At 44.2% G+C, this 26,655-nt stretch overlaps 1 protein-coding gene and 1 pseudogene across 14 annotated transcripts in view; one reads left to right on the top strand and one right to left on the bottom strand.

Moving 5' to 3' along the window:
- LOC147015668 (sideroflexin-5-like) overlaps positions 1–26,655 on the bottom strand; it is a 380,656-nt gene that overhangs the window by 63,428 nt on the left and 290,573 nt on the right. The gene's annotated exons all lie outside the window — the stretch shown is intronic.
- Positions 20,110–24,624, top strand: LOC147015669 (uncharacterized; annotated as a pseudogene). Its single transcript, XR_015049782.1, has 2 exons — positions 20,110–21,611; positions 23,236–24,624. The product of XR_015049782.1 is annotated as an uncharacterized LOC147015669 (transcript).

The raw sequence follows: 26,655 nt of genomic DNA, 5'->3' as shown, positions 1-26,655 counted from the left end.
AACAGTTTTGCACTTATTATATTGAAACTTATACTGTCTATTTATGCATGTAATATTAACATGTGTACAAAGTTTGATCGAAATTGACCCAAGGTCAAGGTCAGGGTCACCCAAAACATGAAAAACACACATATAAAATACGTATTTTTGTTTTACAACATATTTCAAACCTGATAACGGGATCGTAAAGCTGGTTGAAAAGCAATGTTCCTCGGTATTTTCAAATATTTTCTACGACCAGAATGAAGGCAACAAGCACCGGTGATAAGTTGTTGAATGTCACATGGTGGCTTTAAATGAGTTGTGAAAATTTTCAATCTGCTGCTGTTACCATGACAACGCGCGCCTGATAATTGTTATTTGTGACGTCGCTTTATTTTATTAATGTACGAACAAATAAACACCACACATTCCATGACATTACAGCTTGGAACACCACACGGAAAGGTCAACTAATTCGCCAAGTGTCGTGCTAAGCACGATGTTTCATTTGTCTCTCTGTCTGTTTGTGTACAGGATATCTGAAAAGGTTATGGACGGATCCAGATGAAACTTGGTGGACACGTTGGGTGTGTGACAAGAAAGAATTGATTCAATTTTGGTGAAGATCTGGATCTAGATCTGGATACGATAATTATTTATTTTTTAAAGTGATTCCTCACCATTGAGAGATTGGACCAAAAACGAGATAGTAGTGTATAGCAGTGGTTCTCAACGCTTCGGAGCCGCGACCCCCCAAAAAATTTAAGTTGGGGTTCGCGACCCCCCTCCCGACTCACACTTGAAACACACTGCAGTGACGTCACGGAGAGGAAAATCTGAGAGGAAAATGCGAACCTCCTCACGCAGTTCAAACAGTCTGGTTAAAACTTTCCCCCGTGATAGCCATCTGACCTCTGTGTGAAATAGTAGAGATTCGTGTTCCGATCCCATTTCCTGGCAGAGTGTGGCAAACAGTCTGGTATTCGCCGGACGGGATTTGATGAAGTTCACCACTTTAATTGCTGTTTGGAGAACATTGCGGAGTTGTGGCTCGAGGTTCTTGCTGGCAAGGGCCTCTCTGTGAATAATGCAATGAGTGAATTTGACATGCGGTGCCACTTCCAAAACTTTAGCTTTCAGTCCCCTTATTGTCTCCTGCATGGTGCCAGCTCCATCTGTACACACAGAGATGCAATTTTCCCAACTTAGCCCCTCCTCGCGCATTTTACTGTCCAGTTTGTTAAAAATGTCACGACTTGTGCAAGTTCCTTCAAGTGTCGAGCAAAACATCATATCCTCGTACATTTTCCCCTCATAGTTGTATCTTGCAAAAACAAGTAACTGTGCATCACTGGAACCATCCGTTGTTTCGTCAATTTGGAGGGAAAAATCTTCCACTTTTCTTCACTCGGTCAATGAGCTGCTCTTTAATGTCGTTGGCCATTTCAACAATGAGCCTCGCCATTGTGTCATTAGACAGTCTGTGGAATAGTCTCAAGTGTGCTAACTACTTTTTTTCACCATGCATAGCTCTGGTCATTGCAATCGTTGCTGGGCGGATCAGGCTCTCTGCAATAGTATGGGGCTTTTTGGATTGAGCAACCAGGTATGCCACTTCATATGAAGCCAACAGGGCTTTGACAGGGATTGGAGAGTGCTCACGTACAGTCGTCTTTTGGCTCTGTAGTTCTCCCTCGTTACGACGAAAAAAATCTAATGGTTTGTCAATGTAGGATGGGTGTTTGGTTTGTAAATATCTCTTCAATTTCACTGGTTTCAAGCTTTCGTGAGCAAGCACTTCTGAACACAGAACACACTGGATATTCCACTTCATTTTTGGCGAGGCATGTGAATCCATATTGCAGAGAGTCAGTCTGATATTTCCGACGCTTGTTGGAGGCCAAATCTGCCAAATCTGCCTTACAGTTTTCAGTTGAACTTGGAACAGTTGGCCCACCTTCACATGTGTCGTCTTGGTCCGCATCTTGAGCTGGCAGACATTTTTTGACAAGCCACCGATCCATATTCAGCCACCTTTCAGTAGTTAGCTAGCGCTAACATTTACTTTCAGCACCCGCCACTGTGCTGCGCTCTCTCTCGCTCTCTCTCACACACACTCTCTCGCTCTCCCACTCTCTCACTCTACGAATTTCACTTGCTGCTCAAATCTGTTTCATAATGACTACATTATAACATTGGTATGGGAGATTTAATTGAAAAATCATTTTCAAAAAATATTTATGAATTTCTTCATTATATATTTGTTTGTTTATTTGTTTTGACAACCTTCCCGCGACCCCCAAAAACAATCTCGCGACCCCCAGGTTGAGAACCATTGCTGTATAGCATGATATTTCAACAATGTATTGGGTTCGATATGTTCTCGTGGATCAGGCATTATGTGGCGGAGCTATGCGCGCCAGCGAGTGCCCTTCTAGTTTAATTTTAATTCATCCCATATTCCTTCCTAATGTCTGTTAATTTCCTTATTACAGGAGGCAAGTATGAATAAAGAGGCAAGTAAGGAACAGACAATGATGCAGCCTCTGTTAAATGTGAAGTTACCCGCATCTACAAAGAAAAAAACGACCAAATGAAGAGTTGTGCTTCATTAGCCAATCTCAGTCTTCTGAACTGCGTATTTTACACCAAACTGAAAACAGTTACAACAACCTGGTCGATTGCATCTTGAAACGTGTAAGGATGGGTTAAGGAAAGTGTATTTCGATAAGAGACCGATTTGTGGAAGCATTAAAAGAAAGTAACGCTTCATCACATGTATCATGTTACAAATTACTTACACACAAGCATAAATATGAAAGAGTGGAGAGAAAACTTTAATAAAGTGCAGCAGCAACAATATGATGGAAAGCCTTCCACAAGCCAACAAAGAATTCCCTACACAAGCACACAGACAGAAGACTATAACAAAGAAAAGTGCTTGTTCTGTGACAAAAGTAGTAACAAAAGAAAGATTCTCAGAAAAGTTGCCACGAATAATGCTGGAGAAAACATAAATCATGCTATACATTTAAGTGCCGATGATAAAGTTTATGCATGTCTAAGTGCTACTATGAATCCATCTGATGCACATGCAATGATGTCATGTACCATGCGAAATGCTGGACTAAGCACGTTAGTCATGTGCACAGAAAGGAAGAGTAAAGGTAAAATAACAATGACAGGTAATCCAAATATAGCTTGTGTTACAGCTGAAGTATAATTTTAAAATGTGTTATCTGAAGCTCTCTCTGAAGGAAGTGTCTTCAGAATGGGTACCTTAGAGGAAACGTACAAGTCCATAGGTTTCGCAAATGGCACAGACGAATCAGCCTTTATGACATGGAAGCAACTGAAACGATTCATTGAAATAGAACTATTGGATGAAGGCAATGAATTTTCCTGTCCAAAACACCTGAATGAACCACTCGTGTCAATGAAGTCCACAAGAGATGCTCTTCTGTCTGATGCAGAGTCTAACAATAAATACATGACAAGGGAGCTCATTCTTTTACCAAGCTGCAAAGATCCTTTGAAGGATAATACTTAAGTTGAAGCGTTGGGTGTTTAAAGGCTCACTCCCTGAAGATCAAAGTGAAGCGATACCAAGTGAACTTCAAATGTTCTTCAAATGGTGCATTCAAGGAAAGATCCAAATATCAGAAAAAAAGAGGTCGAAGGAAGGTAAATATAGACATTAGAGCAAAAGTAAATATAGACCCTTCCCATGTCCTCACGCTGTCTCCCACTCACCTTGCACTGCCTTCTCTTCCCCTCCACACATGCTACCTTCCCTTCCCCACCCCTCATGCTACCTTCCCTTCCCCTCATGGTGTCTTCCATTCCCTTCCCCTCATGCTGCCTTCCCTTCCCCTCATGCTACCTTCCCTTCCCCACCCCTCACGCTACCTTCCCTTCCCCTCATGGTGTCTTCCATTCCCTTCGCCGCATGGTGTCTTCCATTCCCTTCCCCTCATGCTGCCATCCCTCCCCTTGTACTGCCTTCCCTTCCCCTCACACTGCCTTCCCTTTCCATCACACTGCCTTCCCTCCACATCCCCTCATGCTTACCCCTCCCTTCTCCACCCCCCATGGAAATCTTCCAGCAGTCTCCTCCAAGACCACCTCCCCTTCCTCTCTCTCTCCCCCCACACACCCTCCCGGAGTGTGTCGCATTGTTTGGTGAGATGTGCTCTCTCCACCCCCCTTCCTCACTCACCCCTCCGTGCTCCCTCCCCTCTTCCCCTCCCGTCCTCTCTCTCTCCCCTCCCTCCCTCTTCTCTCCCTCTCCTCCCTCCCTCATCTCTCCCTCTCCTCCCTCCTCTTCTTGCCCTCTCCTCCCCCCTCTTCGCTCCAAACTCCCACTCCTCTTTTTCTCCTCCCTTCTCCCCTCACCTCTCTTTCTCCTCTCCCTCTTTCTACCCCTCCCCCCCTTAATATACCAGTCAACAAAACGATGGGTTGTATTTGCTAGTTATCTATATAAATGGAAAAAAAAATCAACAAGTGCCTGGCATCCTGCTCAATCTGTAGACCATATAGTGACAAACTGCATACTTTGGAAATTCATCAGAGGCATTGTGGTGATTCACTGAAACTCTTACTGACCTAGTCTGAGTTCCTCTTGTCCCGAGTGGGGCAATGGGCACATTGAAACTCTACTGATCACATATTGCTTGGCTGTCATACTTAGAATAAAGCAGTTAAGTTGTTATTAAAGCCATATTAGCGATACCCGTGCACATGCACGGGATAGCAGTACAACATAGCTGGTAGCAGACGACAGACCATACACGGGGATGACAAAAATACGCATTGTGCAAAATGCAAGTGGTACTATGGAATGCCAAGACTTCCCAAACATTGTCGGCATGTCCGCTAAGTGCCACAGCAGTTTCATAGGGATCGTGTGACGGCGAGCCGAGTTTTTAGTGTGCAAGCTTGGTATTATAATAGAGATGCAATGGGTGGAGGCCTCCGTCAAAGGGCGGAGGAGCTCCTTGTGAGCCAACGGCCATCCATATCTAGTGCCCAACTGTGTCTGCGGACGTCCTCCTGCAGTTGGGTTACTTATTATTAGGAGGTTGGTGGCAGGATTTGCACTCCGGCCACAGTAAAACCCTTCATTCCGCAAAACACAAAAACGCAAATAAATCTGAAAACCCACTCAGTGGGAGTACCTCCTGTGCAGCTTCCCTTCGCAAGGCAGCTTGCCGGATGATGGGATTGGGGCAAAGCCTTCGGGACCCCCAATCTTTGGTGATAGGAGGGAAACCACGGGGTAACCTTCCTGGGTCAGATTGCAGCAGTTTGTGTCAGGGTGGTGCTGAGATGTCGTCCACCAGACGGAGGTCTCCTTTGGTTAACCTGAGGCGGTCCCTTGGGATGGGTTCCTGGAATGTCCTATCCCTAAGAGAAGATGATCACCTGTCTCGGTTATCATCTGAGCTCAAGCATTTGGACATCGGTATTGCAGCACTCTCTGATGATTGGAGAACGGATAGCGGCAAGATCATGGCGGGTGGTTACACCTACTATTGGTCTGGTCGCTCTAATGGTTACCATGCCGAAGGAATTGCTGCAGCTGTGTCCAATAAGCTGACTCCAATGATCATTGAGGTAACACCAGTCAATGAGCGTATTACGAGACGAAGGATTCATCACTCCTTGGGTGTCATTTCCCTGGTCTCTGTTTATAGTCCAGTAGAATTTAATTACACTAAAACCTGAAACAAATTGCAATAGTTTTTTCATTGCTGGATCTTGTTCAGGGGGTCACTCTGAATGTCCCAATATAAAATAGGACAAAATAGGACCACCGGAAGTGCCCTAAATTGCATAAATTCAAAATGGCCGCCATTGAGCACTTGGGGGGCTGATATCTCCTAAACGGTGCATTTTGGACCCCATAAATGTATTATTAGCAGATAGGAAAGTGACCCCAAGGAATCCAAATATGTCGTCAAAATTTGTATATGACGTCATATATGTCAGAAATGACGTCATTGATATAATTTATGTTAAATTTATGTTTTCCTCAATGTTTTTGTAGGAAGTACATGTATGACGTTCTTTGGAAATATCCTAGTCTGAAATATGTTCCATGAGCTATGCCTTGTACATTAACAAAATCAAATGTATACCTTCACAGAGTCTGTCCTATACATGTCCTGGCTTATTCACATGATGAGGTTTTACTTAGTCTGAATCAATATTGGTGGCAACATCCCCCTTATTAGTGTATGATGTCCCTTTGCATCCCGTGCATGATGGTAAACACTCTAAGCCATTTTTCTGACAGCTGCAACGAAGGGTGCCACAATCACCCTTGCATTGGCACCGCATTATTTTCAACAGATATTCCGGTGCAGGAAGCAAGTCCATCTTGCTTTGCTGCATTCGACCATCTGGCAAATGCCACCCCCAATCCGTTGGATTCAGTTCTTCTTTCCCTATCCAAACCTGGGCTTGATAGTAAACCCTCTGTGAGTGATATCTTGCTGCGTTGGATGTTGGAGGTAGCGTCTGTACTTGGGCACTGCGAGCACTGGTAGCCACCTTTTCTGAGAACTTCCTGGCTCTCAGGTCATCCAGGCTTTCTTCCATCTTTCCACCACATAGAAAGACAAGAGCGCTCTCTCCTACTTTATCTACATCCTCTACCCCCAACCCTTCTTGAGCCAACTTTAGAATTTGCGACTTAAACTCATGATGATTTTGGGATTTCTTCACGGGCGCTCCTTTCCCTATCCCAAATATCCTGGATGTTGTGTCGCATCCAGCAATGGCATGGATCACTGGCAAGAGACTACACAATTCTTTCCCCAACTGCTTCTTGAGGCAATGTCCCAGACTCTCCTCTTCGCCTCCTTCTCCCCACACTTGCATTCTGACCTGAAGACGAGTCCTTTGCAATCATCACCGCAATAGAAACACAACAGTGCAAGAAGATCTGTATCTTCTCCTATTAGTTGCATACAGGCAGACGTTGAACACCTTACAGCCATTTTCACAATCAAGACATCAGCATCACCATCTGCACCGTTCTGGTCTTGATGATCAAGACCGTTCTGGTCAAGACCATCTGGTCTTGATGCCGTTTTCACCCATCTTTTCCATCAGCAAATGTATAAAGCACTGCTTGTTCTCAGCATTTGCTAGAAAGTGTTCCTTTTTTGTAGTTAGTGGCATTTGGGGGGAAAAAGTAACTCGTGGACCAACAGCTCCCTTTGTTCTCCTCTGATGGTTAACATCTTTGATGGAAGGGCCATGGGCGTATCCGTCAAATACTAAAATGGCATTTTTGTAGTGCTTTTAGACATGGGTGATGTAGTGATCACAGATTTCCTCGTAGGTGTCATCTTTCTTCCAAGGTATTCTGTAAAGGAGAGATCCGCCATCTAGTACGTAGTACTCAGGGATGCGCTGTGGTGCATCTCCTCCAACTGCTGTTGGTGCACAGCTCTCAAGTGCGTCGGCAAGTTGTGGCTTATTCGCTTCTCGCATAACTCCGTGGGCATCAAACAAGGACACAGGATAGCTTGAGAGTTCGTGCTTGAACAGGCCCTTCAAATCTCTGTTTGGTTCACTGTTCACAACGAGGAGCAGGTGCTGGAACAGCAGTTGTGGATCAACTGGTACAGCAATGGTTTCATTGCCTGCAGAGACCACCTTCTGACCCATTATTTTGGCGGTGTCTGCCTTCTTAAATGAATACTCGAACATATTCTGGCCAGACATCTACTGTAGAATAGCTGAACCAACTTCTTCTGCTTTATGTGGGTTTGCTGAACTGTGTGCGATGACTCCAGTTGCAATGTTCCTGAGGTTGTCTGACTGGACAAGTGGATTTCGGTCTTGAAGGAATTTTGAGATTGTGTCGGTGTCTTTGCAGTCCCGGGCTTTTCTCGACGACGACATCTCTTTGTGCTGCTCGCTGGTGCAATAATGGGTCCCTGTTAGATTTTACATGCTCTCATTTTCAGATGCCCATGCAGGCACAGCTAACAACCATCGTGTCCTCTGAGTTTCCTCCATGCCACGACCACGGGTCAATCCACCAGTTGACTTCAGAGACCACATTAAGACTTGTTCAATTACAAGGTCAGTAGAGAGACCCGCCCAGAACCTGTCAGTTCTTCGAATGACAAATTTTCCAGAGCGGAACTGATGGTGAACATCCGGGCTAGTCTTCTCCAAGTTGAGCATGTCTGTCAGGTAAACTTGGCAGGACTTCGTGTCGTACGAATGTCCTGCGGAAGCAAGGTGTGGCAACATCTTCCGCAGTGAGGACAAGTGGAGGTCAAAATCGCCTGTTCGTTCTGCCTTCAGAAACTGGAGAAGTAGCTCGACCATCGACATGTACTGTAGCCACAGTTGGCCCATCGGGAACTCAGCGATCCTTGACGTGTGCTTCTGCAGGACCTGGCTTATTCTCTTCAAGACGTCACGACTGCATGCTTCTTTCGCTTGAATATCATCCGCAAGTAGACCATCGTATTGCTGACCTGCCTCTTTGAGATCTGGGTGCACATCATCTCTTTCACTCAATGTTATAATATTTGACTCTTCGTTTCCTTGGGACATGAAATCATATGCTTCACACAGAATCATTGAATTCAGAACTGCATAAATCAGTGTATGCCCCCGTATAGCCCAAGCATAGGCCTTGCCATTCAGGATGTAGTCTACTGCATTTTCGGCATAAACTAATTCCAGTGCTTCCTGAAGTCCTGAGGCATTCATGAGGTGTCCAATGGATCCAAGGTAACTCATCATGAGGTGAAAACCTCCTAACTTGAGGACTACTTTCTTCAGTTCGCTAGATTTGTCCTCATGATGAATGATTGTCCGCGCTTTCAACCACAATGGTTGATCAAATTTCAGAATAGGAATGGTACTGTGTTTCCTGTTTTCTTCGACAACAAACAGCAATGTAGAGTAGACGCAGGACATGTTGGTGGGGTTTAAGTCTATCATCGGAAGGAAGTGTATGGATGATTTACCTGGATGTTCACCCTTGCAAAGAGCTTGCATCGTTCCTGACCACCCTGGTCTACTGGGAGAAAGGGGCAAGGAAATCTTCCAGAGAAGATTTAGGTTGGAGGTAATCGTTGACAATTAAATCAGGCAGTTTCCGGAAAAGTAATGACGACTTTTTCCCAAGAAACCTGTCGTAATAATGGATGGCAATCACAGCTGCCAGGACCCCATCATCTGGATAGGCTAAGAATTGTGGTACTGGCTTCTGACTTAGTACTTCTGGTGTACAAGCTACCACTATTCCCATACCATGGAATGTACCATGGCCATCCAAGGTGCGGAGGTTGTGGTCTACATTGTCGGCAATGTACAGGATATCTGAAAAAGTTGTGGACGGATCCAGATGAAACTTGGTGGTCTACATAGTGGCCAAAGTGCGCTGATATTGGGTAGGTCGTATCACTTGACCTGGCTGCAGACTTGGAGAAGCGCAAAACCTCATCATAGGATAAGCATAAGCCATGAGCATAAAGACTGTCTATTAAAAATCTAGAACCATACAAATGGTGCAGTTGGACACCTAGCCCAAATGGGATGGGCGCAAGGATGGTTCGAGGCCTAGTAGCTTGCATGATACAATGGCCTATTGTGGCAACATTCAGGTCATTTGCACCTGGGAAAAGACCAGACAAAATAAGCTGAAGTGATTCTGGCAAGTATTTCAAGTTAAGATCAATAGACCTAAGTTGAACTGGGTCTGGGTATGTTGATTTGGAAGTGTCCTGCGCTTTAATGTCCGATTTGATGAGTTCACCTGTAGTCTTGATAATTCGTCGCTTCTCATCAGCTTCATTGTCCATTTTAGGAGTGTCATAAAATTCCTGGAGGATCTGTGCTTGAGCTTTCCTGAATGTCACAATGTTCGGTCTGCCATTTATGTTCGTGATCACAACCCGCTCTCCAAAATGTTCAAATAACTTTACACGCCTATACATTGGAGAGTATGGGTCTTCACATATCTTTGACATTTCATCAACAAGATCAGTGACTGTGGTTTGTTCATAGTCATTTTCCTGTAAGTCGGCGATGACCTGCAGGAATGCCTCTTGTCGTTGAATGTTTGTCTGCCTCCCTAGCTTAGTCGGTGGTATAATGCTGCTGGTATCACTTCTGTAACGGAGTGGTATTTGCTTCCTTGTTCTGAAGTTTACACTACAAACTATGTGGTAAATGGCATCTGCCGCATGAAGATCAATGCAAGATGCCAAACGTCCCGAACTTTCTCTGCCCAAGGATCGTTTGAGGGCCATGTTGTGTTGCATAGTTTATTTGTCAATCCCGATGTATACTATATGATGAGGGAAAATAAACTCTTTTGAATTTGATTTGAATTTGTTTGACACCTACGACATCATATATGATGCCGATGACGTCATTTCTGACATATATGACATCATATACAAATTTTGATGACATATTTGCATTCCTTGGGGTCACTTTCCTATCTGCTAATAATACATTTATGGGGCCTAAAACGCACCGTTTAGGAGATATCAGCCCCCCAAGTGCTAAATGGCGGCCATTTTGAATTTATGCAAGTTGGGGCACTTCCGTTGGTCCAATTTTGTCCTATTTTATATTGCGACATTCAGAGTGACCCCCTGAACAAGATCCAGCAATAAAAAAACGATTGCAATTTGTTTCAGGTTCAGCCATTCTGGGGCTAAATCTACTGGACTCATGATTCACCGTCATTTGTGGAAACACAGGCTGCGGTGAACCGGTTGAAATTGGATAAAGCTCTGGGGATCTGTGGCATCCATGATGAACTTCTCAAGGCTGGTGCAAATGCTATAATCATGTCATTGTATGCAGTTCTGTTCTCTGCCTGGAACACAGGCATCAACCCAACTGACTGGAAGAGGTGTCTTGTTGTCCCTCTCTGGAAAGGGAAGGGTGATCGCCAAGACTGCAACAACTACCGAGGGCTGATGCTGCTCTCAGTGCCGGGCAAGGTCTTTTTTGCTTGGATATAATTCTTGATAGGGTTCACCACCATCTGCTTGAGCACCAGCATCCAGAGCAGTCAGGCTTTACACCAAAGAGGTCAACGATTGACCGTATCCTTGCTCTTCGGGTTCTCACCGAATGCAGGCGAGAGTTTCGGCAGGGGCTGCTTGCAGCCAATGTTGATCTCTGTAAAGCGTTTCATTCAGTAAATTGGGATGCCTTCTGGAGGTTTCTTGGTCTCTGTGGGGTGCCACCAAGACTGATCAATCTAATGTCTGAACTCGACTCGAGTACTGAGAGTGCCGTGAGATGTGGTGGTACCATCTCTGACTTGTTTTCAGTTGTTACTGGAGTTCGTCAGGGGTGTGTTCTGGCCCCCACACTTTTCAGCACTTGCATGGACTGGATGCTGGAGAGGATGTCGGACAAATCAAGTTGCAGTGCATCATTTGGGAATGTCACTATCTCTGACCTTGGAGCCTGGTGTTGGCGCAGTGGTTAGGGCAGCGGCTTGGGATCCAAAAGATCCTGAGTTCAAGACCTCAACCTGAATTAATACTGAATTAATACACCAGGGGGTTGACTCAGCCTGTCATCCTTCTGAGGTCGGCGAAATGAGTACCAGTATACCTGGCCGGCGTATACCCCGGTTAAAATAGGTGTACCATATCCCTGTGTCATAAGAGGCGACCAGGGTTGCGTCAGGAAGGGCATCCAGCGTAAAACATGTGCCAAATCACTATGCGGATCATACGGATGATCCGCTGTGGCGACCCCTAAAGGGAGCAGCCGAAAGAAGAAGAAGACTATCTCTGACCTTGATTTCGCAGATGATGTAGTCATCTTTGCGGCAACTCGAGATATCCTTTTGAGGGCCCTCAAGGTTCTGAATGAGGAGTCGGGGCCCCTGGGTTTATATTATGGGTTTCCTGGGTCAAAACTAAGATCCAGCTTTCAATGGCATCTTGGATGCTGCTGTCCTGTCTGTGCCTGTTTGTGGTTAGGATGTTGAGGTCGTGGAGAGATTCACTTACCTTGGCAGTGATATTCATGTCTCTGCTGGCTGTGAGCCAGAGGTAAACAGACGTCTGGGTTGGGCCTGGGGAGTCATGGATTCACTGGATCATGTGGTGTGGCGCTGCCGGTACCTGGGTGGGAAGACGGAAGTCCGAGTGTTCAGGTCCTTGTTGTTTCCAGTTTTGCTCTTTGATTGTGAGACTTGGACTCTGACCAGGGATCTGAGACGTAGACTTAATTCCTTTTGTACCAGGTCTCTTCGGAGAATCCTTGGCTATTGCTAGTTGGACTTTGTGTCCAACGAGTGGTTTCTGAGAGAGACTCAAATGAGATTTGTTACCTGCATATTCCATGAGCATCAGCTGTAGCTGTGTGGACATGTGGCTCGTTTTCCTGACGCTGATCCTGCTCACCAGATTCTCTCACCGAGAGAGCCTCATGAGTGGAGGAGGCTAATGGGCTGACCACGTGCCTCATGGTTGCAGAAGGTTGATCAGCATCTCCAGGAGATGGGGATGGGCCAGGCTTCTGCCTGGGGGATGGCTCGATGGAGGCCCCTGGAGTACCTGCGGAAACTGGATGCAGCGACACGCTGCTCCGGCGTATGGTCCCATACCTGACCTAACCTGACCAATGTTATCACGGTATATAAGGCTTTCATGCAGAGCTCCAAGAGTACTACTCCTACCCCTACACTTGGGCTCCTGCATCCCACCTTGCTCATCTTGAGATGGTGCAATACAAGGCTTTCAACACCTTTGGAATCTCAAGACACCCAATCACATCAGATCTCAGAAGCTAAGTCGAGTTGGCCTTGTTGGTTCGTACCTGGATGGAGATATCCATGAAATGCCAGATGTTATTGGCTGAGGGGTGGTAAAGAAGCTTAGTTAGGAGTGGTGGGGCAGCTTAGTTGGGAGTGTAGACCAGATGTTGAGCCAGACATGATAGACCAGATATCGAGCCACCTACATCACCATAGCCTGGACATTTGTAAAACGTCTATTCTACACCAACCTCTGTTCTCTTGTACTATCACTGCAGCCCTCTCCACTTATATATTTCTTAAAAAGCCTTGTTGTCCCTCATCTATACCTGCAATTCTCCTACTCACATGCAACGTGTTTGTCCATTTTATCCACCTGTCCTCATTTAACACCACCCAGTCTAAATTTGTTGGCTTCTGTCGTTTTCCTTCTGGCACTCCATGTCGATGACTTATTTTGAATTTTGATTCTCCCTCACAACAACCAAACAAAGAAATACAGGACTTAATATTTAAAATTCAAAATGTCAACATACAACAGAAAAGATGGAAAATCGAAATGCCATGTGCAAAGATGGGCGGGAAAGAAGTGAAATTTCACAACATCATACTCCAGGTGTTGCTGTGAAATAAAGAAAAAGCAGAAGCTCTGGGGAAGGAAACGCCTTCGGATTCATTCCCATGTGCGACGTCACACTCTAGGACGTAAAACTTTGTTGAGATGTTCAGGGAGGGATGAAGTGAACTTTGCTCTCCGCACACAATGTGGCACACATTATCTGGTGAGGTTGACGTCTCACTTGAGGAATTATGGAAACAAAACAAAAATGCAAGAAAAAAAAAATAAAAGAGGAAAGACTCATCCAAAATAAAAACCATATTTTCCTCTGGGATGCTCTGCAGGATAAATCACACTTCATTTTTTTTGCCGTTACCTTCTGAGCACAGGAGGCACTTCACCACAACCCTCCCTCCACTCCCTCCCTCCACCTCAGACCACCAGTTTCTACTGTGGGAGTTGAAAGCAGATTTGGCATTGTGATTGTAAAATTGGTGAGATATAAAAACGTCCAACAAATACCATCTGTAATCCCCTCCTGATTCTCAGTGTGAACATTTTCTGACAGGCTGGCCTGTTACAGATTACAATGACACGTCAGCAGCTATAAGTGCAGGCGGGTGGCACGGAGAATATATGCATACATGGATGTATACATTAATGTGGGCGTCTGACGTACGGATCAATTTGTCGAGAAATCACTGCTCGAGGTCTGTGCCAAGATGAGCTATGGCGTGGATCCAGCGTTGTTGGCAGTGCTTGCGCGTGTCCGCAGGCTGTGAGATGTGTCATTTTACTCATTTTAAAGCACAAGTTAGATATGCGGTGGTTATATACATGTTGCCCAGTCAATTACTGCCACCTCCTCCATCCATCCATCGGGACCACACTCTGTACAGAGAATCAGTGATGCCAAAACAGTCCCCTGAGCCATTGGGCACAATCCTGGATGGGTCACCACTCCAATGCAGGATACTCAAATGGCTCAATCATCCCAACAAGCTGTTACTCATTTTGCCGACCTCAGAGGGATGACAGGCTGAGTCAACCCTGCCAGGTATTAATTCAATGGAAAGCAGGATTTGAACTCAGGACCCAAGTATCCCAAGCCCACCACCCTAACCATTAAGCCAACATCAGGCTCACCTCCTCCCCCCCCCCCCCGCACCACCCAAACATGTATATCAACCATGTGATCAATTGAACTAGTACTGGTTTCACCCATGTGACCAATTTAGCTTCAGTTAACAAATAAAGCAACACATTAAAGCGAACCAAGTACAAACGGGCATAACGTCACAATTAAGTTAGTTTTAAAATTTTGCTAAAAGCCTAAAGCTATAACTAAGCATTGCACCAATTTTTTCTTCTCACACTACTACCACAACCACCACTACTAAAATCTCTCCGACCACTCCAACATTTTTGCTGGGTCGGCCAGGGAAAGTTTTTGGCCCAAGTCTTTCACAAACCTACTGACTCGGCCTGACGTTCAACGAAAGAGGATTTGGAATTTGTTCACGATGAGAGCTCATCTACTCTTTGTCGAAAGACAGAATGGGACCTTTCATATCGAACTAATGCCAGCAGACGGGACACCCAGCTTAACATCCATGAGAGGGACGGAGCGCTTTGTGATGCAACTTCCTGCACTTGAACCAACCAATCCAGCAGTTTATAGTCGGGTTGGCAATCAAACCTCGACCAGACGGCTCAAAGGAAAGTGTGCTGACCTCTGCACCATCCAATCAAACAATTTTTTTCATCTCAACACTGGATCAAAATATTTTAAACTGAAAGTAACTGGGGATTCCTCCAGGGAAAAAATTGGTTTCTCAACCACTTTTAATTTCAGAAACATAAAGGTGTTTGGGAAAAAAAGCACAAATCCATCGACAATGCCTGCATCAAGTTGTCCACACAGTCCTGATTACAATTAGAGTTTTTTTTTTTTTAATAATTACAGCTTTTTCAAAACTTCCGGAAAAAAAATCTCACACCTTCAAACTAACTTGATATCCTTTATGCCAAACGTTCAAGTACAGATTTCAAGAAACAAGCAGTGTGGAAGTTAATAAATAAATACATACAAGTTCCCTTACAAGGAACTTCAAAACAGGAGGAGGCCATTCGGACCATCGAAGCCTGTGCAATGGTTGTCAACTTATGGTTGTTTGTGTGTGCTCTATCTTTTTTAAATGCTGAACATCAAGCAAAGCAGCAGCATGTACCATTTAACAACCTCTCGTATGACTTCACCAGGGTTCGATCCGCTGACCTTCCAGAATCAGAACGGGTCCTAAAACCATCACACCGCCGAATGTGGAGTTAGCAAGGAGGAGTTGAGGATTTTTGTTGAAAATCAACTAATCGCGATGACGCTCGATTAAGTTGAGTGTTCCAAAGGACAGAAATTCCAGTTCATTTTATAAAGCAACGTGCCAACACTGTTCTTTGGCACACTGTTCCAACAAAAGTGTTTGTGGTGAAGTTGAAATGAAAGCCTTAAACCGATGCAACAGATAAAGTGCATTTGACTTACGATGTGCCAGACAGATTGAGTTGGTTTTTATGTGGGCCATTCATAAAGTTCTATGAATGACAAGCAAACAGTTTGGGACAACACCAAGCCTTGGCTTGATTTCCAATCATCAATTTGGTTTCAGACCAGGTCACTCTACCCTGGATATGCTGCTTCTGCTCTCCCATCAATGGATGGAGGTCCTCAATGCCAGACAGGAAATCCGAGCCGTATCCCTGGACATATCACATGCTTTTGACACAGTCTGGCACCCTGCACTACTCACCAAACTCTCTTCCCATGGTATTCAAGGCCATCTCCACTCATGGCTCGCAGACTTCCTCTCCTGTCGCAGTCAACGTGTGGCCCTAAATGGAGTTCTTTCATCCCCTCTTCCTGTGCAGGCTGGAGTTCCTCAAGGTAGCGTTCTGGGCCCTGTTCTTTTTCTGGTTTTCATCAATGATCTCTCCGACTCTCTGGAAAATCCTCTTTATCTTTTTGCCGACGACTCCACCCTCTGCCGTACCATCTGTCATCCCTCAGACCGGCAAGCAGCAGCTTCTTCGCTCACTGCAGATCTGGATAAAATCACAAATTGGTCCAACACGTGGAACATGTCTTTCAATCCAGACAAATCTCACACTCTCACTATGTCTCTTCGAAAGGACCGTTTAGAAAACCCCCCCATCCACTTTCTCAACAATCCTCTGGAAGAAGTCTTTTCTTTCAAGCTTCTGGGTCTCACTATCTGCCATGACCTTTCCTGGGAAAGTCACATTTCCAACCTCGCCTCAAAAGCCAGTCGCTGACTGGGAATCCTCCGTCGTGCAAAGTCCTTCCTCGGCCCTCTTGAGCTCCTGACCACTTACAAAGCTTTTGTCCGTAGCCTGATGGAGTACTGCTCTCCCCTCTGGGCTGGTGCTCCTGCCTCCCACCTTTCTCGGCTTCACGCTGTAGAAACCAGGGCATTTAAGATCATCGGCATCTCCCGCAATGAAGCTGAGTCTTTGGGCCTCTCACTCAATCACCGCAGGTTGGTCGGTGGTCTTTCTGTCTTCTACCGACTCCTCTCCAGCCTTGCCCCCCCTGCTCTCTCTGCGATTTCCAGATTTCCAGTCCCCACCACATTTCCACAGGGCGCTCAAGGTCCGCCAACAACCCCCTTCCGGTAAAACTACCAAAATCACGAATCACTGCTCATCTTCACTCTTTCATTCCTCTTTTTTCCTGCCTTTGGAATAAACTTCCTCACTCTATTCTTTCCCATTCTTCCCTCCAGGCTTTCAAAACAGCTGTTCACCACCACCTCTTATCTTCCCCCATCCAAATCCTCGATCTTTTCTACCCCCGATAATCCACCCAAGCCCACTTCCTTCAATTCCCCTGCTTTCCTTCCTGAAAGTCCCTGAAATGTCCATCTTCTCTTCGCCATGTTCCCCGTCCCATCCCCATCCCTCTCCCTTCCACAGTTCACCTAATGTGTCTGTTCCCCAATGTTTTGTCCCTTCCACTCCCGCCCCTCTTGTCTCATGCCCCCTTGCTGTGGGTTGTGTGTTAGCTCTCATACGAGCCTCGACAATGTATACAAAAAAAACAAACAAAAAAAACCCACCAATGTTTAGATTTTTGAAAAGGATAGGTCCGCCAAAAACTACTACCTAAAAAAAAAAAAACTACTACCAGTACCAGTACCACCATGACCACCACCTCTACATACTACCACAGTACTACTATTATTATTTTAACAGTCTTGTGAGGTCAGCCAGCTAACGTTTTTGGCTCAAGTCTTAAGAACTGGTTGGCCAGGCTGGACGTTCAACTGAATGTGATTTGGGCAGCAATTTGTAATTTGTTCAGGTTGCCAGTGATAAATCCATTGTTGTTGCTGAAAATTCCTCTTTTCATGTTATCTTGTGTTTCTATTTATATTCTCTATTTTGCTCTTCCTCTTTTTCTTCTTCTTCTTCTTTCATTTGCAGAACATGGCTGCAGTTTGCGTAATTTGCTGGGGCTACATCTGTGCCACTGATGCAGTGGCCCCTGTAGCTTACAGTGCAGGAATTTGGAATCTGGCCCAGGCGGCGGTGCCGATAATTTGCTTACCCTTCACGAAGGACACCATGGGATCTTTAACATCTACCAACTAAGGCTGGCACACGCACACGGGATGCCCAGTTTAACATCCATCAGAGGGACGGTGCACAGATCGATGAATCTCCCTGCCTGTGAAACACCAAGATGACAGTTTATAGCTTTTATAGCTGGGTCGAGATTCAAATCCAGCCTCGACAGCTCAGAGATGAGTGTCCATTCGATTCTTGTATCCTCCCAGCCATTTTGTTCAACTGTGATTATACCTTTCATTTTACACATTTGAAGTGGTACGGGAAGTCTTATGCTACACGTGCCAATCACCACTGTTGGTGCGTAAACAAGACATCATCCCAAAGGTCTTTATTTGCACATCGATATTCAAAATGTATGTTCTTTGATAAGTTTTGCTTTTTGGTACAATAAGATGTTTTAATCACTAGTGGACATGAAAGGAGGCATAGTGTAGTAGATAGTAGAAAAATCGTGCAAATTATGACACAAGCATCAAATTTGGCATTTCTGTTCTGCAGGGCTTTCTGATCAAATCTGCCTGATTGGCCATTTGAAAATCCAAATTTTGAAAAATTTTAAGTCACAGCTGGCTGAAATTCTTGAAGCGCAAGTGAACATCCCAGACTGAGAACCAAGGGGAGATGCAGTCATCATTGATGGCTCAGCACTTATCAATGCCTTACCTCCACGCACTTCAAAGATATTTGATGACTATGCTAAAGAAGACATCATCCCAAAGGTAGAATCCTATGGTGCCAGGTACGAGAGGGTGGACGTAGTGTTTGATGTGTACAAGAAGTCAAGTCTGAAGTCCGAGGCAGGGTCGAAAAGGGGGCAAGGAATCAGAAGAAGAGTGACAGGAACCAGTAAGACCCCAAGTAACTGGAGAAGCTTTCTTCGAGATGACAGCAACAAGACTGAGCTGTTTCACTTCCTTGCGGAAAAGATGTGTGAAACACAGACGACAAGCACAGTCATTGTCACAAAAGGAGAAGATGCCATTAGCAACACAAGGAAGTCACTGGATGCTGTGTCCCCATGTTGTCATGAAGAAGCTGACACTCGAATATTTGTACCCGCCAGGGATGCAACGACGGATGGTAGCAAGTCAATTATCATTAAGGCTAATGACACGGACGTACTAGTCATAGCAATATCTGTACTGCCATCCTTACAGGAACTAGGTCTTGAGAACATGTGGATTGCCTTTGGCTAAGGAGCCAAGGCATGATGGATTCCAGTCCATGAGGTAGTTTCTGCAATAGGGCCTGAGAAAGCTAGAGGGATCCCATACTTCCATGCGTTCACTGGATGTGACGTCGTGTTTGCCTTCCACGGTAAAGGGAAGAAAACTGCATGGCAGACTTGGAACGTCTTTGATGATGTTTCTGAAACATTCACCGATCTCAGCCAGCATCAAACATTGATTCGTGATCTTGACTTTTTTGAAGTTTTTTTTTTTTTTTTTCAAATTTTTCAAAATTTGGATTTTCAAATGGCCAATCAGGCAGATTTGATTAGAATCCCCTGGAGAACAAATGTGCCAAATTTGATGCTTGTATCATAATTTGCATGATTCCTCTCAAAAATTGCTGTTATCTGCCCCACTCGTAGTAATCCTTCAGATGCAAACTGAAACCCGGTGCAGCCGCAGTTGTGCTAAATTAATTTTGATTGCGAAATGTGGTGTTGATATCTTCCTCTAACAAGGGTCAGAGGCTCATGTAGGATTTTATTTGATACAGATGTTACTTAACAAGCATACCAAAATAACAAAATGAATAAATAGGTGGTGTGAAAAAATCCACTGCTATATGATCAACCTGAAGGCTGTTAGTTAAATGAAAGTCCACATTATATGGACTGCCATATACATGAGCCGTCTATAATTGCAGCAATGTGCAGTCCAACCATTTCTCAGCTTTGTTCTGCATTTCTCGATTCATCAAACCAAGCTTCGCCCCACATTCCTGCCCCACTTATGGCTTGATCAAGCCTCACCCAAAACTCAGCGCTGACCAAGCTTTAGCCCACATGCTTGCCACATTCAGTGCTAACAAGGCCTACATGCACTTGGGAACATAATTGAAGAGTCAGTGAAACCCACAGTGCCACCACATAACATGAAAGTCTGCTTGTGAGCCTTCTATCTACTGAGAAGGCACAGGAAGGAAGGAGGAAATGGTGGAGGGGGTTAAAATGAAGAGAATTGAAATTGAATTTAACCTGCGCCATCCCAACCCCAAATTACCATTAAGCCTGCACTAACACTGAAGAGCAATACTTGTTCCCCATGCCATCCCATTGTTGAACAGTCATAGTTAATCCGACAGTGCCACTGCTGAAAACTATTCGTTAATCTCACACCACTACCGACGATTCAATGATGTTACTATCAAATGGTCATCCTTGCTTCCCAAGCCATCCCGACACCAAAGGGTCATTCATAGTTTAAGCGCATAGTCCTACCATTAAAGAGTCATTATAGTTAATCCCAAATTTGCTGCTGAAGAGCATGCCATCCCACTGTTAAAACTCAATAAATCCCACAGAGCCACTGAAGAGTCATGCTACATTTTGCCTGAGAGTAAATTGTTATCCCTGCAGTCTGATGATCTGCCATGTAGTCATTATTACTCCTGCTGATTATACTCATTCCTTGCATATATGTCACATATGCCAATTGCCACCCCAACTAATGGTCAAAATTACTCCCGATGGTGGTAATAAGTTCCATATCAGGCCATACTCAGTCTTACTTCACTCACACTTTTGGTCAAAGTTACTCCATCTTTTAAAAAATAATTCCATTATTATTTTTAAGCCATCAATTATCCCTAATATGTCTTCATTGATACCACAAATGGTAAAGGAGTCTGCATTTTGGTCAAAAGTACTCTAACCAAACTCATTGTTTGTGTTGTTACTCACAGTTACTCCCCATGTAAGTCGTAATTAACTTCTGTTATCACAAACACTCCCACCGTTGGCTATTGATACTGTTTAGGATCTGATCTAGGGGGTAAATGGGGCATCATTTAGAATAGTTATTTCCTAGTGCATGTTGGAATAAGAGTGTTGTAATTGCTGTAATTAAAGAGATGTTGTCGAACAAAGTGTTCAGAAGTTCTTGTCCTCCACTTCCCGAGTGTTTGTGTCGAACCCCTATCCCCCACCCCCCAACCCCTGCCCCATAAATTCTATGTTCTCAATGTTAGTCTGTCTTCAGTGGAATTTTCCAATCTGCAGAATCCAATGGGCCACGTGGCTCAGATGGGTGAAGGACATGAAGGGCCACATGGTTTACTGGGGGGAGAGCCCCATGCTACACGACAGGTGGCAGTTTGCTCCCTGCAGAGTGCCCAATAACCACACACCAGCATTGGTCTGAGGTCCCTCCCCACAGGGGAGGAGGGGGGATTATTAAAGTGCAAAAGAGTTTGCATAACTGGCTTTGGCCAGACTCTCTCGTGGGTTGGTGCATCTAGCACTGTTAGGCTCCCTGGGCTTGCTCTCTGAGCGCTATTGCTAGCGTTTTATGCTACGCTGGTGTTCCTCGCTGCCCTGGTGAGGTGTGCAGAATGCGGGGAACAAGGGAGAGGACGAGATGCACAAGATCGCAGCACGCCACACTGAATCCACACCAAGTGTATGTATGTGGAACACAGGTCAGGATTCCCTTTGTCTCATCACCTCTCTCCTATCAGTCTCTTCCTCTCTGAGTGAATGCCAGAAGGCCATAATACGATAAACGTTTAATTCTGTCAAGGTTCCCATGAATGCCAGGGGTACTCTTATTATTCATTCGTTATAGTTGATCGCCTTTTGCGGTTGTGCTCTTCTTCCTTCCCTCCCCTGTTTTGAAGGAAATTCCCTGTAAATGAGAACTTGTGCATGGTCTTCAACTCCATAGTGCATAGCAAATTAGCAAAAAAATCTGTTGGATGATTAAATTAGCTCCGCATATTATAGTCGATGTCATTTCCTAAACCTAGAAATGCTCGTTCCTATGAAGTTTTTTTTGTCGATTTATATTCATATGGGTACCTAGAACAATTTGAGCTTGGTTTCCCAAATGGTAACATTGAGCAACTCTGGTAATTTGCATAATCCAAGATGGCCACCAAACGCCATCTCGATAATTTAGCATCTGACTCGCTAATCCTAGAATGGTGTGTAATACATCTTTTTTAGGGTTTTCATGTGTGTAGAATCCATTTCTGATATTATTTTTTCGATTGCATGTCAATTTCACGTGCAAAAGTTCAGGTCAAGCTTACATTTGACCTCTGTGTGGACAACCATTGGATGTTTCAACGAAAAATATTATCATATTATCATATTATATAATATTATATATATATATATATATATATATATATATATATATATATATATATATATATATATATATATATACTTAATGTTATAGCGAAAAGTTTGCATGCATTTGTGCAATTTTCTTCCGAATTTTAGTGTTTATTTCGCATGATTCGAGATGACCGATACAGCACCTGATGCTGGGAGGTGCTTTCTCCCGACCTGCAGCAAGTCTGGACGAGTAAGAACATTCAAGCTACAAGCAGTAAAACGACTTATCGAATGTGCAACAGAGCGGCATGACGATGAAACCCTTCCGAGAATGCAGTATGTTTTGGATTCGCAAGACGATGAGGCATTAGTAGAAGCTCATGAAGGCTGCTACTGCTCATTCACCTCCAAGTATCATGTGAAAAAAAGTTGTGGATAAGTAGAGGAAGGAGGGTTCTATAGACAGTGAAGAACCACCAACTGCCAGATTCAGACGACCACAAGTAAAAGAGTTTCATTTTAAGAAACAATGTTTGTTTTGTGCTGCATCTTGTGAGCCTGTAAATCATAAACATCCCGATAGATGGGACAGAGTGGTACAGTGCGAAAGAAAGGGTGTCAAGGATGCTCCACCCTTCAAAGTTGTTGTATTACACTGTTGTGATGATTAAAATGATGTGTGGAGTCGGGAAGTTGCTATGCGTTGTCACAGTGCAGATGACTTATCCGCAGCTGAGGCACAGTATCATGTTCGCTGTTATGATGAATTTAAGAAAAATCCTGTGCATGCTGACCAGAGCCCCACGATTGATGATGCCGCTTTGAACCTGCTTATCGATGAAATGTACACTAATAGAAAACTATGTACTTGGACATCCATTGAACTGTATGACAAATATGTGAGTCATGGTGGTTTGTTGACACGGAAGCAAATGTTCACCAAGCTGGTTACTTATTGTGGTGATGATGTGATCGATCCAGGGTCGTTTGAGTCACGACCCAGCTGCCACTGAGAAGATTGTGGTCTTTGACAAGTACCAAGATGTCTCTGCGAAGGACCATGAGAGAATGCGCTGGGCTGGTGATATTATCATTGACTATGAGCTCTCCATTGCCAGTCCTTTACCCAAATGAGATGTCATCCAAAAGAGCAAGAACAACAAGCAGAGGCTGGTGAGCATGTTGTACACCTTCACTGTTGATGATAATGTAACGATGGATACTCGCGACGATTGTGCATTTGGTCATGACGAAGCAGACATCACCATGATTTCCTATGTCCTTGTGGCAGCCACCTCTGGAAAGGGTGTGATATGCGGGCTTAGTGATGACACTGATGTGTTTGTTGTTGGTGTATTGGGTGTATCGGGCAGACCTACAGTGCAAAGTACAAATGGAGCGTTGGGATGGTACAGTCCTAGAAATCAATGCAAGCTGTGCTGACCTAGGGCCAAAATGTTTGCTACTCCTTGGTGTGCACACCCTCAGTGGGTGTGACACAACCTCATATGCATATGGCAAAGGCAAGATCAGCGCACTAAAAACTTTGCTGGCAGGGAACTTCCCGGGCTTGGCTGATGTGCTGGGCACTACAGAAACTGATTTGCTGGAAGCAGCAAAACCTTTCTTCCTCGCTCTGTATGGTCAGGTACCGGGAACTTCTATGGAATCTGCTCACTTTTCGCGATTCACCAAAAGAAGAAAATTACCAAAGTGATGGCCCTTCCTCCAACAACGACCAACTTATTACAACACATGTTGAGGGCTCATTTACAAGTGATGTTGTGGAAAGCGGCAGACCACCAAGCTCCACCCGATGATTCAGCTGATTTCACAAAATATGGATGGGAGATTTAGGATAATATCCCTGTTCCTGTCACTGCTCAGGGTGACCCGGCACCGCCAGAGCTAATTGACGTGATCCGGTGTCAATGTAGGGCACCGAGTAAGAAGTGCATCACTGAGGCATGTGGCTGCCACAAAGAACATCTTTCATGTACATCATACTGTAACTGCTCTGGTGAAGATGGCTGCTGCAATCCACACTCAAAGAGACGAGATGTTCAAACTACAGATGAGGAGTACATCGATATGGAGGAGGCTTATGAGGATGACGTAGATCAGGATGTTGGGAAAGAGAATTTTGATGAGGATGCTGATCAGGAGAGCGAAGGCCAGGAGGATGAGGATGGCCTTTCTGATCCCGATTATGAGTGGGAGCATACAGAAATTTGATTCAGTTGGGGAAGATGACAATTATCGTCTTATTGTATAATTTTACACTTATGTAATTGTGAATACCAGCTTTTGTGACATGTTAGTGATATTTTTCACATGAAGAAAACATGAATAAAGTGAATCGTTAATGTTCATCAAGTTGATTCAATTCGTCGTCCACCCCGAGATCAAATTTAACCTTTATCTGACCTTCAACACATGAGATTGACCTGTAATCGAAGGAATAACATCAGAAATGGATTCGACATACATAAAAAAAACCTGAAAAGAGGTATTACACACCATTTTAGGACAAGCGGGTAAAAAATTAAATTATCGAGATGGTGATCGGTACCCATCTTGGATTATGCAAATTACCAGAATTGCCCAAAGTTGCCATTTGGGCAACGAAGCTCGAATTGTTCTGGGACTTCATATGATTCCCAAAAAAACATTAAAAAATTCATAGGAAAGGACATTTCTAGGTTTGGTATTGAAAAGATATAAACGTCAAATCGACTATTACAGCGCTTGTGAAAAGCAAACTGCTGGCAAAGTTCCGCTCAGCTTTCTCCAGTCGACGGATTCACCACGGTCATGTTTTAAAATGCAGATCGATGCTAAATTACCGAAGCAAAAACAGAAACCTTATTGTCCCCTACCTGCCTGGTGGCATAGCAGTTTTGAAAGCCCATGACCATTACAATACTTTTTATTTTCCTCATTAATATTCAGGCCTTGAACATCGTTACTCACTGCCTTGATATACTCGTTCCCACACTCATACTCTCAATATTTGTGAAAAGTAATCCCTTAGGTATATTCCAAATTAAATTAAATGCAAGAACCCAAAGAGGGTGATATACATTTGGGGACGTAGTGGTGTGGACATTAGGCTCACATCGCAGATGTTTTGGGTTCAAATTCAGCTGAAGGCAACAATATATGTACATTGAACTTAGATTTCAAGCTTGCGGAAACAGCAAGTTTAAGGAGAATTATGATGTCACTAATGGATTGTCGGTAAAGACCCAACTGTCTCAGAAATGACACACAGTTAATGAAGCACAGGAATTAATACACCCGAGCGGGTTTGACGGTCAGCTCGGATACAAAACTTGATGCAACCGAGTGTTATTCAACCTTAGCGACTACGGAAAGTGAAAACAGAATTCAAATTGAATTTAAAATAAATTTGTGAGGCCGCTCGAAGCAAAAATCTCCATATTCTAGGAATCATTCCCAACATCATTATACAAATTTCAAACCCGCGTTTATGGCCGTGAAATAAATACTCTCAGTGTGTGCATTTAATGGCTGTATCCAGGACAGAGCTGGACCCCAACTAAAAAGGACCCTCGGGCCACCGCCAAGCTCAATCACTTGCTGCCTACACGTCTGTGCGGCATCACGTGACCAGCCAGCTCGCCGTCCGATGAAATGCCCTAAGAAAATCTTAAAACGTCCGTTTTTCACCGGAATTCTTTCAGATACTTGTAGAGCACATCTCCAAAACCATCTAAAATATAAACATTAATCTCACAGATGCTACGAATAAGCAGTTCCTCAGGAGGACAGGTTACCAGGTGAAGCAGCGAATGGAAAGCATTTGTTGTCCCTTCCAGAGTCTCATGGTTATTTGAATTGAATATATTTTCTTCATGAAAAGTGTGTTTCTGAGCGGATTTGCATGAAAATTATCTTCATTAAACGTGTAGCTTCACCAGAAAGTCCTAAAAGTGAAAACAGAAATCAACTAGAACTTAAGACAGCCTCGTTATATGGCATAGAAATGGATGGAAGACCATGGAAGCTACCCCTCGCTGCAATGCATTCTACACAGACCGAGGATATAAACATTCAATTTTCACAAAACTTGATGTAACCGAGTGTTAATCAACCTTAGCGACTATGAAAAGTGAAAACAGAATTTAAATTGAACTTAAAATAACCGCGCGAAGCAGTGTTGAAGTCAGCGAACCTCGGGTTGCCCAATAAACAGGGCCAGACAATAGAGGTAACGAGAAACTAGTTGGTCAAATTAAATCTTCTTAATATTCCCGATGAAACCCATGATGTATTATAGCCGTACAATGCTTCCTTATAGGCCATTCGACCAAGCGGTCATTTTTTACTTGATGACCCTGTAACCTTGACCCCGAGGTGAAAATGCGAAAAAGGGCT

This window comes from Eptatretus burgeri, chromosome 12 (assembly GCF_056783735.1).
Source record: "Eptatretus burgeri isolate ZD-2024b chromosome 12, Ebu_testis_v1, whole genome shotgun sequence".
In the NCBI taxonomy this organism is placed as follows: Eukaryota; Metazoa; Chordata; class Myxini; order Myxiniformes; family Myxinidae; genus Eptatretus; species Eptatretus burgeri.
This window is presented reverse-complemented; position numbering and strand designations above follow the sequence as displayed.